The sequence below is a fragment of the Anolis carolinensis genome, chromosome 4 (assembly GCF_035594765.1).
Source record: "Anolis carolinensis isolate JA03-04 chromosome 4, rAnoCar3.1.pri, whole genome shotgun sequence".
Classification (NCBI taxonomy): domain Eukaryota; kingdom Metazoa; phylum Chordata; class Lepidosauria; order Squamata; family Dactyloidae; genus Anolis; species Anolis carolinensis.
The window spans coordinates 91,256,280-91,267,835 of NC_085844.1; the positions used below are offsets into that span (position 1 = coordinate 91,256,280).

The following is an 11,556-nucleotide window of genomic DNA, read 5'->3' on the forward strand; positions in this document are numbered from 1 at the left end:
TGGTGGTTTCCCCAGATCAGTTTGTAACTTGTCACTGTGGAATAGTTGATTTTTCTGCATAGCAACTTCATAAAATAGTTGATGGATGGGTATAATACCAGAGTCACAAATGTTTATGCCCAGCAGCTGCTGAGGCATCCTTTCCAAAATTCATACTTGCAATCATGGAGGGATATGGAGTAATGGACCAGGCTGTGACTAGAGAAAAACTGGCCTCCATATCCCTCCATGGTCTCCATAATTACAGCAACACCTTTTGCAATTCTTGTGATCATAATAGTGCTGATGTTTTCTTGTTGTGACTGTATCCACTGATAGGCTGGGGCTATTGAAAAAGACCTTGGAGTCTTCATGGACAACAAGTTGAACATGAGACAAAAGTGTGATACAGCAGCTAAAAAGATCAGTGGGATTTGGGGCAGCATCAAAAGGAGTATAGTGTCTAGATTGAGGGAAGTCATGGTGCCTCTATATTCTGCTTTGGTGAGACCACATCTAGAATATTGTGTCCAATTCTAGGCACCACAGTTCAAAAGAGATATTGACAAGCTGGAAGGTGTCCAGAAGGTGTTTTGACTCCTTTAATCTCACCAGTATAGCTACCCATACACATTTAGTAGCCCTTATCAACTTCAAGATGAAAAATGATATGTGTAAACACTGGCAGGTCTGCTGAGGTTCCAAATGAGTTGCTTCTCATTCATCTTCCCTGGGGAACATGTGAATAGTTGCAAATCACAGTGCAGAAATGATTTCACTATACATTATTATGTGTGAATTTTCTGCACATATTAAGCTCACTTGATCACAGTCAAAAATGTGGAAAGCATTCTCTTTTTGCTTTTCTAGTTCTTAAGTAACTATGTCCTCATCTGGCTCATTTAAAGACATCAGCAGCTGTTCATCTTGATACTCTGCTAAGCGTTATACCCCAAATACTGGGGTTGGGGAGAAAAGAGATCGAATTTCTAGAAGTTTCTAGGTTGGAACTTTTAGCTATTTCTAAAAGGGGACCAGGAATACTCACAGAACATCCGACACTTGTAAACTGAACCATTGCCACTGCTAAATAAATGACTCTTGGCTTTGTGTCTCATTTCTGAACTCTGTGATATATTCTGTCTCTGCTTTCAACAAATCCCATAAAGATTCTTGTGGTTTGGGTTTCTAGTTCTTTTGTCTTTTATTTGAATGGGCTGCTTTGAAAACAGGAAGGAAAATGCTAAAGCCAGTTCATTTACTATCTTGTCCTAAAATCTGGTATGGATTACACAGCCTAACAAAATAAATTATTGGTTTTTTAGGCCTGTTCCTGGGGTTATTTGGGGTGCTAATTCAGAAAATTGCACTGGAGAAACCACATCAACTCTTAGAGTCACGTGTTCCATATTTCAAAAAACAGAGCTGATAGGGGAAAACGGTGTCATTTTTGGAATCATAAGGTTAAATATACCTAGAAATATACCTAGAAACAGAGCTAACAATTGAGGCACCAACATATGTGTTGGCCAGTGTTATTCTTTCTTTTCTTTTTTTTAAAAAATCGTTTCATGATTGAAAAAAAATGTTTACTATTAAAAATCCCCACTCATGCCCACATTTATCTAAAAATACATCTGGGATCATTTGTCTAGAAAGTGATATTTGCATGCAGGAATGTTTCCTTTTGGAGAATTTCTGTTGCTTCACTAGAAAATGCTCTGTAGTATTCTACAAGGGCTACAGGGGAGGAAATCACCAGATAACATGGATAGTGCCAGTTAGGAAGAAACTCAGAAGTTTGTCAAATGCGCTGCTGGAATCATTGGGTATTGCCGCAAATTGAGTTCGATCTTGGTGGCGTGTCACCCCACGCTCCACACCATCCTGGCTTCCCACCACTTCATCACAAGGGGTGAAGCCTCCTTGAGCCAGGTTGACCCATCTTTCCTAATGGAAAAATGGAGAGCCTCCTGTCAACTGCTGCTGAAATTTTTTTGGTAGCAGCAGTCAGCCACACAGCCACCCAGGAAGTAGTTCTCCAGGGTGTGATGGGAGCCATTGGGCTCCATGCTAAACTATAGAACACCTGTCACTGAAAAATAGGCAGTATGGAGAGGTCCTTTCTTTTACACACTGAGTTTATGCATGGGCTATCTATCAAATGTAGAAGTGAGAATCATGTGGCATGCAGATATTGTTGGACTGTTAATCCTAGCAGGGCTAGCCAGCATGGTCAATGGTGAGACAGCCTGAAAATTCCAGTCCAAAAAACATATAGCGGAGTATAATTCCCACTCCCTACTATATCTTGTTGTTATGATGTTCTTCAAAATACCAGTTACTGATGAACACAAGCGGCACAGTTCTATTACCTTGATGACTTGTATATAAACATCCTATATGCCCTGACTGATCACTGTGGGAGCACAATTTGGAATAGGTATGCCTTTAATCTCATTCAGCATGTGTTCTTATCCTGTTCTTAATAGCCAGTAAGAAATGATGACTTGAACTAAATATCTGGTGTTGTAATCATGACATTTATAAGAAAACAGCATTTCTCATCTTTCACAATATAGGAGCTGCAGTGGCGCAGTGGGTTAAACCATTGTGCTAGCTGGACTGCTGACCTGAAGGTTGTCCATTCAAATCTGCAGAATGGGGTGAGCTCCCGCCTGTCAGCTCTAGCTTGTGTGGACATGAGAGAAGCCTCCCAGCAGGATGGTAACACTTTTGGGTATCCCCTGGGCAACATCTCTGTAGAGGGCCAAATCTCTCACACTAGAAGTGACTTGCAGTATGTTTTCAAGTTGCTTCTGACATGATAAAAATATTTCATAGGACAGGAACTTGAGGACACCCTCTTCCCTCCCTTTTTCCCCCCCATTTCTCACTTCTATTACCAAACAGTGGAACCAAGGCATAGCATAGGTGAAAAATAAAATACAGCTAAAACACAATTATTATAATAAAAAGTTTTAAAATGGAAACTATCTAATTATTAAAATTATTATATTGCACAAGATTTCCCTAGCCTAAAATGATACATTTTAATATATTGGTTTTATGGTTCCCATCCCCTTGATCTGGTCATGTAAGTGTGATTATTGTTATAATTGTATTGTTTTACTTTGTTTAATAATGTGTATTATGTTGTTATGTAATGTTTGTGTTGCTTTTATGACTGTAAACCGCCCTGAGTCCCATCCGGGAGATAGGGCGGTATATAAATAAAGTTGTTGTTGTTGTTGTTGTTATTATTATTATTATTATTATTATTATTATTATTATTATTATTATTATAAAACCCACTGATTTAAAACAGTTTAGAAGTATAAAACATAACTATGAGAGTGCAGGACTTCCCCATCAAAGGACCATTTTGCAATAAACAGTTGATTCCCAAAAGCCAGTCGATTATAAAGTGGTCCTAGCCTGCTGGGAAACAGAGAAAGCCCAACCTCCTGTAGATGACCTTTCATTTTCTTTTTCTGGCATAATTATAGTTACTCGGTTTACCTACTGTGTTTAAGCTGGAATTCCACTATTGCCATATTCATCAACATTCTGTTTTTTAAAAACAGAAAAACAACCAACCCACCAATGTATTAATAAAATTTAAGTGATAACAACATTATCAGCTTGGGGCATGTTAGCTCAATTGCTATAAAACTAGGGTCCTTTCCACACAGCCATATAACCCAGAATATCAAGGCAGAAAATCCCATAGGTCTCCATCCTGCAATATCTGCTTTGAACTGGGTTACCTGAGTCCACACTGCCATATATTCCAGTTTAAAGCAGAAAATGTGGGATTTTATTCAGCTGTGTGGAAGGGGCCTAGGAAACTGAACTGAAGACTGACTCTATAGTACCATATTGCATCTATTCTAAAAAGTCATCAGTTTTAAAACATATACTAATTTCACTACCACCAACAGAAAAAAGCTCTATTTATCTAAGCACCTATGATTCTTTTTTCAAAATATCTGTATGGGAAAATGTGTCTTAGAATTTACAAAATACAGTACATGTACCCTGTGGTCAATATGGGACTTTAACTGTTCTTGCCTACAAATAAGTTCCATGCAAAAACTTTTATCTAGTATTTTGAAGTCCAAATCCAAATTGGGAAGAGTGCCTGGTGCCAGCAAGGAGCAGTGGAAGGCCATTTATTCTGCAGCATCTGAGCTTTACTGTATTGCTAAAGAAATAATCCTGTACTGTATGTTATCCCATGACTCTGTTGCTTTTCAACCCTCATGAAATTCCATAGGAGATAATGGGAAAGAACTTCTGGTGAATATTTTTTGTGGCACAGTGGAAGACAGAAAAAAGAGACTGTTGGGAAGTATAAGTCAGGGAAAGAACTGCATTTGCCACCCAATAAGATCTGAAACTGTGTTATTAGGGCCAACACAAGATATTTCGCAGCCTGAGGCAGAACAGCAAATGATATCCTCCAACAACCATCGTTATGGGATAATATATTGGGCTGGCCAAGTTATTGTCTGAGATATTCCCTTCTGTGATTTTTGTAGAAGTGTTATTTTTTCCAAAAGGGAAACAGTTAATGGTTTTCTGCTTTTTAATAACACTCGCAATACACTGCCTGCCTGAGGCAGCTGTCTCACCCTTGCCTAGTGGTATGTTTATTTTAAAATATGTTTAAATTAATTTTATTCTAAGAACAAATAAGAAGCCAAAATAATTTGGAAAATCATGTGACAAAAACATAAATTAATTCATAGAATACTACTCCACTCTATTTTTGCAAGAGAGAAACAAAGACGGGAATCAGGACTCATTAGCATGCATATTACATGGTACAGTCAGATCTTAGCGTTTATACGTATTATATTGATTGCTTCCTTGCATCTTTCTATATAGAGTGTCTACTGGTATATCTTTCCAAAATATCAGATGATGTTTTGGAGGATGTCAAAAAGAGTGTTTTGCATTTATAAATAAAATAGAAAGAAACCCACATCTGTGCAAAATTATCAATATGTCTTTCTCTGTTTTATCTTTTTTCTGAGAGGGCTATTGTCTAAATTCTATTTAGCCAGTTGTACTGAATCCATTTAAAGTTTTCTATCATTGGGGCATTTTCAGCCTTGGCTGCAACAAGCAAACAGCCAATAAAATGTTTATATCTAAGTTGTTTATTCTGTCTGGAGAATATATTCATCATTCATTCATATATCCCTTGAGGATCTATAGTATGGATTTTCATACATAAAAGTATGAAAGTAAAACAATTTGTTGCCCCAAAAGATTTTATTGCTCCACATATGTTCAAGGGACTCACTTTCTTTATGTAGATATATATTTTATATAACTCAGCGGATGAACAGGGCATAAGTACCTCCGGTGTGTGTAACTTTAAGCACATTTTATTTGGCCATGGGGGAGATCTTCCAATTTTCTTGGGAAATTTGGAAATCTAAATATTTCTCTTTATGCAAGCTTAGAGCTGAATGGTGTGCCAAATTTAGTTTCTAATAACCAAGGCAGAATTTGACCGAATTTGCCCTTTAGTAACAGTGGTAAAAGATAATTCTTTACAATGATTTAAAAACTCTAGTGCCCTATTAGTGTAATATACCTCACAACCTCTGAGGATGCCTGCCATAGATGTGGGTGAAACAGGAGAGAATACTTCTGGAACATGGCCACACAGCCCGAAAGACATACAACAACCCTGTGATCCCGGCCATGAAAGCCTTCGACAACACATTAGTGTAATATATTTTTCAAAATTAGAGAAATCTCTTATAATGGCTTTTAAATTTCCTGTTCAATTACTTGTATTGATAAAACTCTCTTGCTAACAAAAACACACATTGGGGCCTGTCTACAGTGAACCTATACCCCAGTTGTAATCAGAAGTCTCCTCTGGATTTCTGGATGATGTCCAGGGATTTCCGGTTGGTAATGTGTTTACTCCTTCCTTCTCCTCATCCGCATGGATGTGTTTCTTATGTCAGCAATGGTGCACAGTGATGGTTGAAAGCTCTCTGATGGCTACCACAGTAACAGATATAATAGTTCAGGAAAGGGTGACCATTCAGTGGGACCAAACTGGGTTCAGCCTGACTGGACAGTCTGAATTCCACTTCAGCCAGTCTGGCAGCTTGGGGGCCAGAGAATCTGAACAACTGAACATTGATGCTTCAGACCGACCCTCTATTTCAGTGTCCATGTAGATGACTACTTAATCTGTATATTCTTCTTTTTCCATTGTGCAAATTTAGTATATTTATCTGGGAAGGGAAAATTGTGGATGGGAAAGGCTTAGGGGTTGTGGAGCTGAGATTTTCATTTATTGGAACCAGTTATACAAAATGCATAACAGAAATAGATTGACTCTTGAGATTTAGTTCCAGGTCATCCAGAGGATACCAAAATCTGTGGATGCTCCAAGTCCCATTGTGGTGTCCCTTATATAAAAATGACAAAATAAAAGTTTGGTTTTTAGAATTTGAGGGAGAGGGAATATTTCTTAAGCTATTGAATCTGTAGATATGGAGGACTGACTGTATACATTTCTTGAATCCTTTCCGTTTGCCCTGAGTCCCCACAGGAGAGATAGGACAGGATAGAAATACAGTCTCATTCATTCATTCCTCAAAGACCAATTAAGATGTGGGGAAAATCACCAGTATTCACAGATAACAATTTTGCAGTGTTTTAGTAACTTGTATTTTGAATCACATTTGACAGGCATACTTATGTAAAAATAAATCAAAATAAATATTAAAAATTAGTGATAATCATGAGTATAAATGATATGTCAATATAATTACAATTGCAATAATTAAAAATAACAATTTTATTGTAAATCTATCAATGTACTTATTTACTGTCCCACTGTGCAATCGGGAGTGTGTGATAGCTGTTTCCATAAACTAAATGAATCAGACAGTGCATTGAAACCCTGATAAATGGTTGTACACCACCCAAGAGAGCAGTAGTTGTGAAGTAGGGTAAACCCTTGTGCCAGCTGAACTGCTGACCTGATGGTTGGGTTGCTAACCTGAAGGTTGCCGGATGGGATGGGATCCCGTCTGTCAGCTCTAGCTTGCGGGGACATGAGAGAAGCCTCCCAGCAACACATTCAGGTGTTCCCTGGGCAATATCTCTGTAGATGGCCAATTCTCTCACACCAGAAGTGACTTGCAGTATGTTCTCAAATCGCTTCTGACATGATAAAAATATTTCATAATACGTGAACTTGAGGACACCCTCTTCCCTCCCTTTCTTTTTTCCATCTGTCACTCCTATTACCAAACATTGGAACCAAGGCAGTTCATAGCATAGGTTAAAATCAAAGTACAGCTAAAACACAATGATTATAATAAAGAAAATCATACAAGAATGTTCAACTGCATGTGAAATAGTTATACTTGTATAACTCACTTATGTGATGGTAAACAAAATGTGCTTTTAATGCAATAGCCTTCCACCACCAGATACAACAATGTGAGTGAGGAAACACAAATAGATATTATCATCTAATTACTTTTATGAAGGCCTGAAAAAGTCTAAAAACACTAATATAAAAAATCATCATGAAAAACACATTAAAATACTATAATGGCACTGAAAGAAATGAAAGCATTCTGAATCAGGTATTTTCTTCAGGCAGTGTTCCGAAATCTATTCTCACTGATTGAAGATAGAGCTAAAAACTCCCTAAAGCCATAAGGCCTGTTGCTCCCGTGGTTAGTGTCTGTGTATAGTTCTTTGTTTGCTCATACATTCACAGAATAATTGACAGCCCCAGCAAAGTTCTTTGATGGAGGGAAGAGGACCGCTCTGACTTTTCCCTTTTTTGGAAGACATGTATTCATGTGTGTACATAACTTACCTGCAGACTTTGGTCTTCAGGCTAGTGTGAGGAGCTCCAGATGATCTTTTATCTTACTTTCAAAATAGTGCAGTTGTTTTAAATTTTTCATATTTTGGGGAAACACACCACAACTTTTAAAAAGATTATTTAGAGTACATGCCATTTGAATTATGTTGTTGAGCAAATATGGTGAAATCACAAGGTTCAAATATATTGTTTTTAAAATCCAAAATAAATATAATTTCATCTGAATATGTCATCTTAAGGCTTTAACTTACAGGGAGTCCCAGAGTTACAAACATCTGACTTACAAGAGACTCATAATTAAAAACGGGGGTGAGACTACAGGAAGTTACTCCCAGGAAGGGAAATTCATTCCTGGAAGAGTTATCATGGGAAAAAGTGTCTCTACTGAAACTTGATCACCAATCCTTGTTTTCACAACAAGCCAAATTTTTCAAAATCCTATTGTCACCGAGACAGAAAGTGAGGTGAAATCTTTTGAAAAGGGACATAGATAGCAAAACAACTTAAGAACAAACCCACAGAACCTACCTTGTTTGTAACTTGGGGACTGCCTGGATAGTTATTGTAGAGTTGAACATCTCTTATCCAGAAATTGAAAATACTCAAAAATTCTGTATAGATATTAATTCAAAATTCAACTTAATGAGCAGTGCATTTATCTTCATGAGACTGGTGAACTTCTGCTGTTTCTTCATTCTACTTAACTGAACCTACTGTAGTAAACATTCTATTCAGCTGGAAAAGATCTCCCTGGATTCCCAATGTGTTTTCTTTTTTGTGGGCTTTAAAATGCTTTTGGCAAGTGAGTTAATTAGTATGCATTGCTTAAGACATCTCATTGACAGGAAATTAAAGGGAATTCAGGAGCATATAGCATTAGAAGAAGCATGTACAGAACAAAAATCCAACAGATATGAGAATAAAGCACCCAGTCACACATTTTTAATACATAATCACAAAATCGTAGCAAATATTTCATTAGAGAACACAATGAAAATAAGCAAGCATTATTGATAGCACACATGGATTCCATAGAACTTTGAAGATAATCCAGGGATGAAATTTCCTGGAGAAAAAGTGAGAATCTTTCCTTTTATTTGTCTCCAATGTGAAAGTGTGACTTGACAAAAGGCCTTAGCAGAGCAGAATAACATGTGTTCTGTGTGCCAGAAATCATGTTTGATAGAACTACCAAAAAATTATGTACAAAATCCCAAATACCCTGTTTCCCCAAAAATAAGACATCCCCAAAAAATAAGACCTAGTAGAAGTTTTGCTGAATTGCTAAATATAAGGCCTCCCCTGAAAGTAAGACCTAGCAAAGTATTTGTTTGGAAGCATGCCCAGCGCCTGCGAAACAGAACACCAGAGCATGCAATATTGGTAAATGTATATACCAGTTGTACATGGAAATAATGGTAGTAACAAGAAATTCTTGATAGGATTCACAGTTTGTCTGGTTATGCTGATTTGTGATGACAACTACTGTACAGTATATACAGTTCATTTTTTTTTTGTTAAACAATAAATGTGAATTCTTCTTCATGGAAAAATAAGACATCCCCTGAAAATAAGACCTAGCACATCTTTGGGAGCAAAAATTAATATAAGACACTGTCTTATTTTCGGGGAAACACGGTAGTTTAGGTTAGAGCACAGACAATACTGATTTTGATGATTCCATAATCTGATTCAGAATAGGACTATTTTCTTGTGTTTGCTTGTCTGTTTGTGTGTGTGTTTGGTGGAATTAATAGTTTGGAGCAGATTTCACTAAAAAGTGCAAGAATCTCATTAATCTCTCCCCATTTTTGGTTCAATCTGCAGTTTAAGAATGTCAGGTTCTCCTTAATTACTGTTGATATCCAGTTACCTTCTTCATTCTAGCTGAGGACATTAATGATCTCTGTTCTTATACTCATTAGGTTTACATACACATTTTCCTCATATAAAAACACACACAATTAAGAGAGCCTCCAGTACAGATAAGAAACAGGTGAGAAAAATAAATTATGTTTGTTTGACATAATCACAACATACCATCTTCTAGAATCTTTGGTATTTGCTACCTTCTCCTACCCCTATGTTTTAAAAAGGCAGCTTGAAAACATTTCAACCTCTTGAGTTAGAAGCATAGTTTTCCTTCTATGTCATCCACTTCAGGTGCTGCATTCAAAGACAATATTCTTCTTGGCTGTGACTGTAAAAAGTGGGGCCACAGTTGCATTCATTGTTCAGTGAGCTTGTCCACATAGTTAAACCCACCGACAGCAATGAATGTTGATTGTGACCTTTTGTGTGTGAGAGAGATTCTGTAAACAAACAGACAAAGAAATCTGGTGTGCTGGTTTTGCAATTGTCTTCAGTGAAAGGTCTGAAAGCATGAAGGAAGGAGGAGGATGGTTAGCTGGAGGGTACAATCAACGGTCGATGGTTTTCACTTTAATCCCAAACTCACCGACAGCGTTGAATGTTCACTGAAGCAACCACAAGAAACAGAACTCCATGGACTTCACAGCATCCATCCTTACATTTCTGAAAGGGGGGAGAGGAGGAGAGATAAAAGGGACAATAGCCTACATTCCATAGATCATTCACTTTTAAGTCACTGGTCCCATAGCACTTGACCATTGACCCATCCCATTAAATTGTCCTATAAAAGGATTCCCAGTTTAAAAAAATGGCTCTGAGTGTTCAGAAAAATCTATTTCTGACCTGTTTGGGGAATTTGGGCACAGGAATAAAGGGCAAAGTTACCCATGGAAGAAAGTATAATATTGAAGCAAAAAATCTGCTTCTAACACACATACTACTCTGTGTGTGTGTTGTGGGGGGGGGGCTATACAAACTAATCTTGTGAATATTTTAGTGTATTTATCAGTCATATAGGTAACAAAGCCTAATATTAACAAAGAATGGAAAAACTTCACTTAGATGTCTTAAACAATGTTTCCAATATTTCTGTAAAGCAGAGCAGTATTACTTTTCCCATGATGATATTACCTGAATATCATTTGGCTGTTTTCAGCCTGTTGAATGAAGTTCTGGAAGAATATATTTGCAGTGAGGAAATACTGGGACAAAGCTCAAATCTTTTAGCCCTTACTCTATATCAGCCTGCAGCTGTATACCTGAATTTCATCCCTTGCTGATTTCTGAAGATAGCATTACTTAAACACACACAATTATACATAAATCTCCTCAATATAATATATAAACAAATGGTGAGATTTCAAGTCATATATTCAAGTGACCCCATTTGGTCCAATTTTTTTTCTTGATCACAATATAATTAGAAAAAATTATTATAATGACATCAAGCTTGGGAGAAAGTTCCATTACTGAGCTCTTTGTAGAGTGATTGCATGGTATTCCTCTCCCTTTTACCCATACTTACCATTCCTTTCATAATGCTGTTTAATAAAATTGTGAAGTACTGTAGTCCCATTCTTTGCTATCACTCTTTTCCATATGTGGGTAGTGAACCAGATTCTCTATTATTTATGGAAACTCTCCTTGTGACTCAGAGTCCTGAAAATTGGGGGCTCTGGATTATACAGAGAGGTGTGTGGATTTTTTTTTAAATATATGATTAGTGAGCCGCGGTTATGGATTGCATGAAGAACTTTTGTATGCATCACAGGTTGTGCTTTAGAGATTATCACTTTCCATACACAAAGACTGATGACAAC

General features: G+C 37.2%; 2 non-coding genes across 2 annotated transcripts; both read right to left on the reverse strand.

The window, feature by feature from the left end:
* Positions 1–10,073: 10,073 nt before the first annotated feature.
* Positions 10,074–10,161, reverse strand: mir181b-2 (microRNA mir-181b-2). Its single transcript, NR_129888.1, has one exon. It is a non-coding gene; the product is annotated as a microRNA mir-181b-2 (primary transcript).
* Positions 10,162–10,261: 100 nt separating this feature from the next.
* Positions 10,262–10,354, reverse strand: mir181a-1 (microRNA mir-181a-1). The gene has a single exon (NR_129884.1). It is a non-coding gene; the product is annotated as a microRNA mir-181a-1 (primary transcript).
* Positions 10,355–11,556: the final 1,202 nt, after the last annotated feature.